General features: G+C 38.6%; 1 protein-coding gene across 15 annotated transcripts in view; it reads left to right on the top strand.

Moving 5' to 3' along the window:
- SRC (SRC proto-oncogene, non-receptor tyrosine kinase) overlaps positions 1-6,577 on the top strand; it is a 61,636-nt gene that overhangs the window by 27,654 nt on the left and 27,405 nt on the right. The window lies entirely within an intron of this gene.

Genomic DNA, 6,577 nt, shown 5'->3' with positions numbered 1-6,577 from the left:
CGAACCCGTGTCCCCTGCATCGGCAGGCGGACTCTCAACCACTGCGCCACCAGGGAAGCCCCACATTGTGGTTTTTGATTTGCATTTTCCTGATGACTAATAATGTTGAACATCTTTTCATGCAGTTACTAGCCATGTATTTTCTTTGGAGAAATGTCTATTCAGATCTTTTGCCCATTTTTAAGTTGGGTCATTTCTCTTTTTGTTTGTTGAGTTGTAAAAGATCTTTATATATTCTAGATACAAGTCCCGTATCAGATATATGGTTTGCAAATATTTTCTCCCATTTGGTGGATTCTTTTTACCTTCTTGATGGTGTCCTTTGACACACAAACATTTTTAGGTTTTTTTGTAAATGTATTTATTTTATTTATTTATTTTTGGCTGCGTTGAGTCTTCGTTGCTGTGCACGGACTTTCTCTAGCTGTGGCAAGCGGGGGCTACTCTTCGTTGCAGTGTGCGGGCTTCTCATTGCGGTGGCTTCTCTTGTTGCAGAGCACGGGCTCTAGGCGTGCAGGATTCAGTAGTTGTGGCACACGGGCTCAGTAGTTGTGGTGCACGGGCTTAGTTGCTCCGCGGCATGTGGGATCTTCCCGGACCAGGACGGCGTGCAGGATCCAGTAGTTGTGGCACACGGGCTCAGTAGTTGTGGTGCACGGGCTTAGTTGCTCCGCGGCATGTGGGATCTTCCCGGACCAGGACTCAAACTCATGTCCTCTGCATTGGCAGGTGGATTCTTAACCACTGCACCACCAGGCAAGTCCAAACGTTTTTGATTTTGATGAAGTTCAGTTTATCTATTTTTTCTTTTGTTGCTTGTGTCATGACTAAGAAACTATTGTGATCCAAAGTGGGGAAATTTATGCCTGTATTTTCTTATAAGATTTTCAAAGTTTAACCTTGTACATTTAGATTTGTGATCCACTGTGAGTTAATTTTTGTGTAGGGTTTGAGGAAGGTTCCCAGCTTCCTTCTTTTGCCTGAGTGTATCCAATTATTCCTGCAGCATTCATTGAAAAGATTCTTCTGTCTCCATTTAATTATATTGGCACCCTTGTCAAAAATCAATTGACCGTAAATGTGAGTTTTTATTGCTGGGCTCTCAATTCTCTCCCATTGATTTAAAAGTCTATCCTTATACCAATACCACACTGTCTTGATTTCCAGAGCTTTGCAGCAAGTTTTGAAATTGAGAAGTGTGAGCCCTCAGGCTTTGTTTCTGTTTTTCAAGATTGTTTTTTCTATTCTGGGTCCCTTGACTGTCCATATGAATTTTAGAGTCAGTTTGTCAATTTTTGCAAAGAAGCTAGCTGGGATTTTGTTTGGGATTGTGTTGACTCTATAGATTAGTTTGGGGACTATTGCCATCTTAATAATGCATAGTCTTCCAATCCATGAACATGGGATGTCTTTCCATTTATTTAGTTCTTTAATTTCTTTCAACAATTTTTGTTGTTTTCAGAGTATATGTTTTGCACTTCTTTTGTTAATCTTATTCCTAAGTCTTCTTTTGATATTGTAATTTATTTTCTTTCTTTTTTTTTTGTAATTTATTTTCTTAATTTTATTTTTGGATTGTTTATTGGTAGTGTATAGAAATACAATTTATTTTTATATACTAATCTTGTACCTTGCAAGTTGCTGAACTTGTTTATTCTCATAATTTTTTTAGTGGAATCCTTAGGAATTTTTATATACAAGATTATGTCATCTACAAATAAAGAAAATTTTACTTCTTCCTTTCCAATCTGGATGTCTTTTATTTCATCTTCTTCCTTTATTGCCCTGGTTGGAACCTCCAGTACAATGTTGAATAGAACTGGTGAGAGCAGACATCCTTGTCTTGTTTCTGAGGGGGAAAGCATTCAGTCTTTCCCCATTAAGTATGTTGTTAGATATGGCTTTTTCATAGATGCCCTTTGTCAGGTTGAAGAAATTCCCTTCTATTCCTAGTTTGGTGGGTGTTTTTATCATGATAGGGTGTTGGATTTTGCCAAATACTTTTTCTGTATCTACTGAGATTATTGTATAGTTTTTGTCCTTTATTTTATTGGTATGGTGTATTACATTGATTAATTTTCAGAAGTTAAACCAACCTTGTATGCTTGGGGTAAATCTCACTTGGTCATGATGTATAATTCTTTTTATGTGTTGCTGGATCCAGTTTGCTAGTATTTTGTTGAAGATTTTTACATCTTATATTCATAAGAGATAATGGTCTGTAGTTTTCTTATGATGTCTTTGTTTGGCTTTGGTGTTAGGGTAATACTGGCTTCATAGAATGAGTTGGGAAGTGTTCCCAAGTGAAGAATTGGTATTAATTCTTTTTTTTTTTTTTTTTTTTTTTGCGGTATGCGGGCCTCTCACTGTTGTGGCCTCTCCCGTTGCAGAGCACAGGCTCCGGACGCGCAGGCTCAGCGGCCATGGCTCACGGGCCTAGCCACTCTGCATCATGTGGGATCTTCCCGGACTGGGGCACGAACCCGTGTCCCCTGCATCGGCAGGCAGACTCTCAACCACTGCGCCACCAGGGAAGCCCCTAATTCTTATTTATATGTTTGGTAGAATTCACCAGTGAAGCCACCTGGGCCTGAGTTTTTCTTTGTGACATGTTTTAAAATTACTAATTCAATCTCTTTACTTGTTTTAGCTTTATTTAAATTTTCTATTTCTTCTTAGTTTCAGTAGTTTGTGTTTTCTTAGGTATTTGTCCATTTTATCCAAGATATCTAATTTGTTGGCATGGCATGGTATTGTTCATAGCATTTCCTTAAAATCTTCTTTATTTCTGTAAGATTTGTAGTTGTCCTGTCTTTCATTCCTGGTCTTAGTAATTTGAGTCTTCTCCCTTTTTTTCTTGTTCAGAACAATTTTCTTGTTTGTCAATTTTGTTAATCTTTTCAAAGAACAAACTTTTGGTTTTGTTGATTTTTCTCTATTGTTTTTTATTTTCTGTTTCATTAATTTCTGCTGTAATCTTTATTTCCTTCCTTTAACTTGCTTTAGGATTAGTTTGCTCTTCTTCTTTTTCTTCTTCTTCTTTTTTTTCTTTTTTTGCTAGTGTCTTAAGGTGGAAGTTTAGGTTATTGATTCAAGATCTTTCTTCTTTTTTAATATAGGCATTTACAGCTATACATTTCCCTTTAAGTTCTACTTTACTGCATCCCATACATTTTGATAAGTTGTGTCTTCATTTTCATTCATCTCAAAGTATTTTCTACTTTTTTGGGTGGTTTCTTCTTTGACTCATTGCTTATTAGGTGTATTAATTTTCACATATTTGTAATTTCCCAAATTTATTTCTGTTACTGATTTCTTAGTTCATTTCATTGTGATCAGAAACATACTTTGTATGATTTCACTCCTTTTAAATTTATTGAGGCTTGTTTTATGGCTTAGCATATGGTCTATCCTGGAGAATATTCCATGTGCACTTGAGAAGAATGTGTATTCTGCTGTTGCTGGGTGACTTGTGTAGTTTTAATGTGATTTATCTTCTAAGTGAGATTGAGCGTCTTCTCATATGTTTAAGTACCATTTCATTTGCTGTAAACTATCTGTGCTTATTTTTCTTATTTTATGGGAACTGATTATATATTAAGGGAAAAAAAACTTTATCTATGAGTTACAAATATTTTTCCTAGTTTTTGGTTTGTCTTGTGAACTTACGATGTTTATCAAGACATGCAGACGTTTTAGATTTTTATGTAGATTGATTTATTATTTTAAAAATGATTTTTAGGTTTTTTGGTCGTGTTTAGAAATGCTTTTCCCATTCTGAGATTAGAAAACTTATTCTCCCACCTTATTTTAGAGCTTTATGGTTTTATTTTTGTGTGGTTTAAACATGATTCATCTGGAATTTATAGGCATGTGGAGTGAGATCGAGATATAGCTTTGTTTCCTGATGGCAGATCATTGGTCCCAACTCTGTCTTAAAAATAGTCTACCTTTTTCTCACTGTTATGAAATGCTACTTTCATAATATATTAAATTTCCTTATGTTTGGGGACAATTTTTGGACCCTCTTTTCTGCTCCATTAATTCATACATTTTTGTAGTGATATCACACAGTTTTAATTATTATGACTTTATAGTAAGTTTTACTACCTGGTTGGACTATTTTTTTCTTCGTTACTCTTCTTTTTAAGGTTTTCCTGGCTATTCTTTCTTTTGTTAAAAAAAAAATTAATTAATTATTTTTTTTACTACGTTGGGTCTTCATTGCTGTGCGCGGGCTTTCTCTAGTTGCGGTGAGTGGGGGCTACTCTTTGTTGCGGTACTCCAGCTTCTCATTGCAGTGGCTTCTCTTGTTGTGGAGCACAGGCTCTAGGCATGCGGGCTTCAGTAGTTGTGGCACATGGGCTCAGTAGTTGTGGCTCGTGGGCTCTAGAGCTCAGGCTCAGTAGTTGTGGCGCATGGGCTTAGTTGCTCTGCGGCATGTGGGGTCTTCCCCGGCCAGGGCGTGAACCTGTGTCCCCTGCATTGGCAGGCAGATTCAACCACTGTGCCACCAGGGAAGTCCCATTCCTGGCTACTCTTATGCATTTACTCATAAACTTGAAAATTGACCTGCTTAGTTAGAAAAAAAATCCTGTTGGGGTTTTATTGGAATCACATTCAATTTGTAGATTTACTTAGGAAGAATCGATATTTTTGCAATGCTTAGCTTTCTTTCTTTTTTTTTTTTTTTTTCCAGCCACGCCACACAGCTTGCAGGACCCCAGTTCCCTGACCAGGGATCAAACCTGGGCCCTTGGCAGTGAGAGCTCAGAGTCCCAACCACTAGAATACCAGGGAATTCCCATTCTAAGCTTTCTTTCATTTTATTTCCTGATTGCTGTTGGTATATAGCTACATTATTGATTTTTGGATATTACATTTAATTTCCTTCTGCTTTACTTAATTCACCTTTTGTTCAGTAGTTTTATAGAAGATTCTCTTGGATTTCTCAGATCTATATTGATAACAGCTGCAAGTGATCATACTCATCTTCTGTTTTCCAATTCCATCCATTTCTTTTTCTTAGCTCATCGCACTGGCAAGCATCTTAGAGCAAGGTTAACTAGTGGACATGCTTGTCTTTTCTGGACTCTTTCCCTGTGAAGTGGCTTTTGTAAGCCTTGGTTCCAATCAACTCTACCAGACAATCTCTCCAGGGCCATGCACAGGGCTTTACACACAGTTGGAATTTTGGAAGCCTTTGCCTAATTATAAGAGTGGTTAGAAAATAGAGCAAGGATCTGAAGAGAGGTCTTCCACAGTGATGATAATAATAGCTAGTATTTATTGAGCACTTCCTATGTTCCAGGCACTTTATCAGTATTACCTCATGTTTTCCCCTCAAGCCCAATCATATAGGAGCAATTACAGATTCCCATTTTTGATAAGGGGTAAACTGAGGCCCCCTGGAGGCTGCATGACCAGGAAATGGCAAGTTGGCATCTGAACCTGGCATTCTGGCTCCAGGCTTTCTATGATGCTTCTTCTTCCTCGGAGGGTCCAGAGATATGGATGGTGATGTCGGAGGTTGACCTCTGACCTGTGTTGCCTCTGTGTTAGGGAGGTGGAGATGGTGGAATGGTGGGGGTGCCTGGGGCAGGGAGGGTATCAGCACAGTGGGTGGGGCGCCAGAGGTGCCTTCTGACTACTCTCCTGACCCTCGAGCATCCCAACTCTGCTGCACTCGCTTGCTGTATGGCCTTAGGCAAGGTTTTGGCTTCTCTGAACTTTGGTCCCATCTGTAAAGTGGATGTAGTTATTGTCCCTACTTCACTATGCTGTGGGGACAATTGAGTAGCAACTGCATGCAACAGGCTCAGTTCTGTGCTTGGCATTCAAGGCCCTGCCACTAGCTCTTGCTTCCTCTTGCGTTGTTCCTCTTGTCACCTGTAACGGTAATAACAGCAAACAACAGTGAGCGCTGTTTATCAAGCGCTTATTCTCTGCCTGGCACATGGACTCTCACTTAATTCTCAGATGTTAAGTTTATTATTACCCCCATATTATTACTATTTTTTTAATCTGTTTATTATTTGTCATATTTTTATACATCTTTATTGGAGTATAATTGCTTTACAACGTTGTGTTAGTTTCTGCTGTACAGCAAAGTGAATCAGCTATACATATACATGTATCCCCATATCCCCTCCCTCTTGAGCCTCCCTCCCACCCTCCCTATCCCACCTCTCTAGGTCATCACAAAGCACTGAGCTGATCTTCCTGTGCTTTGTAGCAGCTTCCCACTAGCTATCTCTTTTACATTCGGTAGTGTATATATGTCAATGCTTCTCTCTCACTACGTCCCAGCCTCCCCTTCCCCCACTGTGTCCTCAAGTCCAATCTCTATGTCTGCGTCTTTATTCCTGTCCTGCCCTTAGTTTCATCAGAACCATTTTTTTTTGATTCCGTATATATGGGTTAGCATACGGTATTTGTTTTTCTCTTTCTGACTTACTTCACTCTGTATGACAGACTCTAGGTCCATCCACCTCACTACAAATAACTCAATTTCATTCCTTTTTATGGCTGAGTAATATTCCATTGTATATATGTGCCACATCTTCTTTATCCATTC

This window comes from Physeter macrocephalus, chromosome 14 (assembly GCF_002837175.3).
Source record: "Physeter macrocephalus isolate SW-GA chromosome 14, ASM283717v5, whole genome shotgun sequence".
Lineage (NCBI taxonomy): Eukaryota > Metazoa > Chordata > Mammalia > Artiodactyla > Physeteridae > Physeter > Physeter macrocephalus.
Note: the sequence above shows the minus strand (reverse complement) of the source record. Positions and strands in the feature narration are given on the sequence as shown.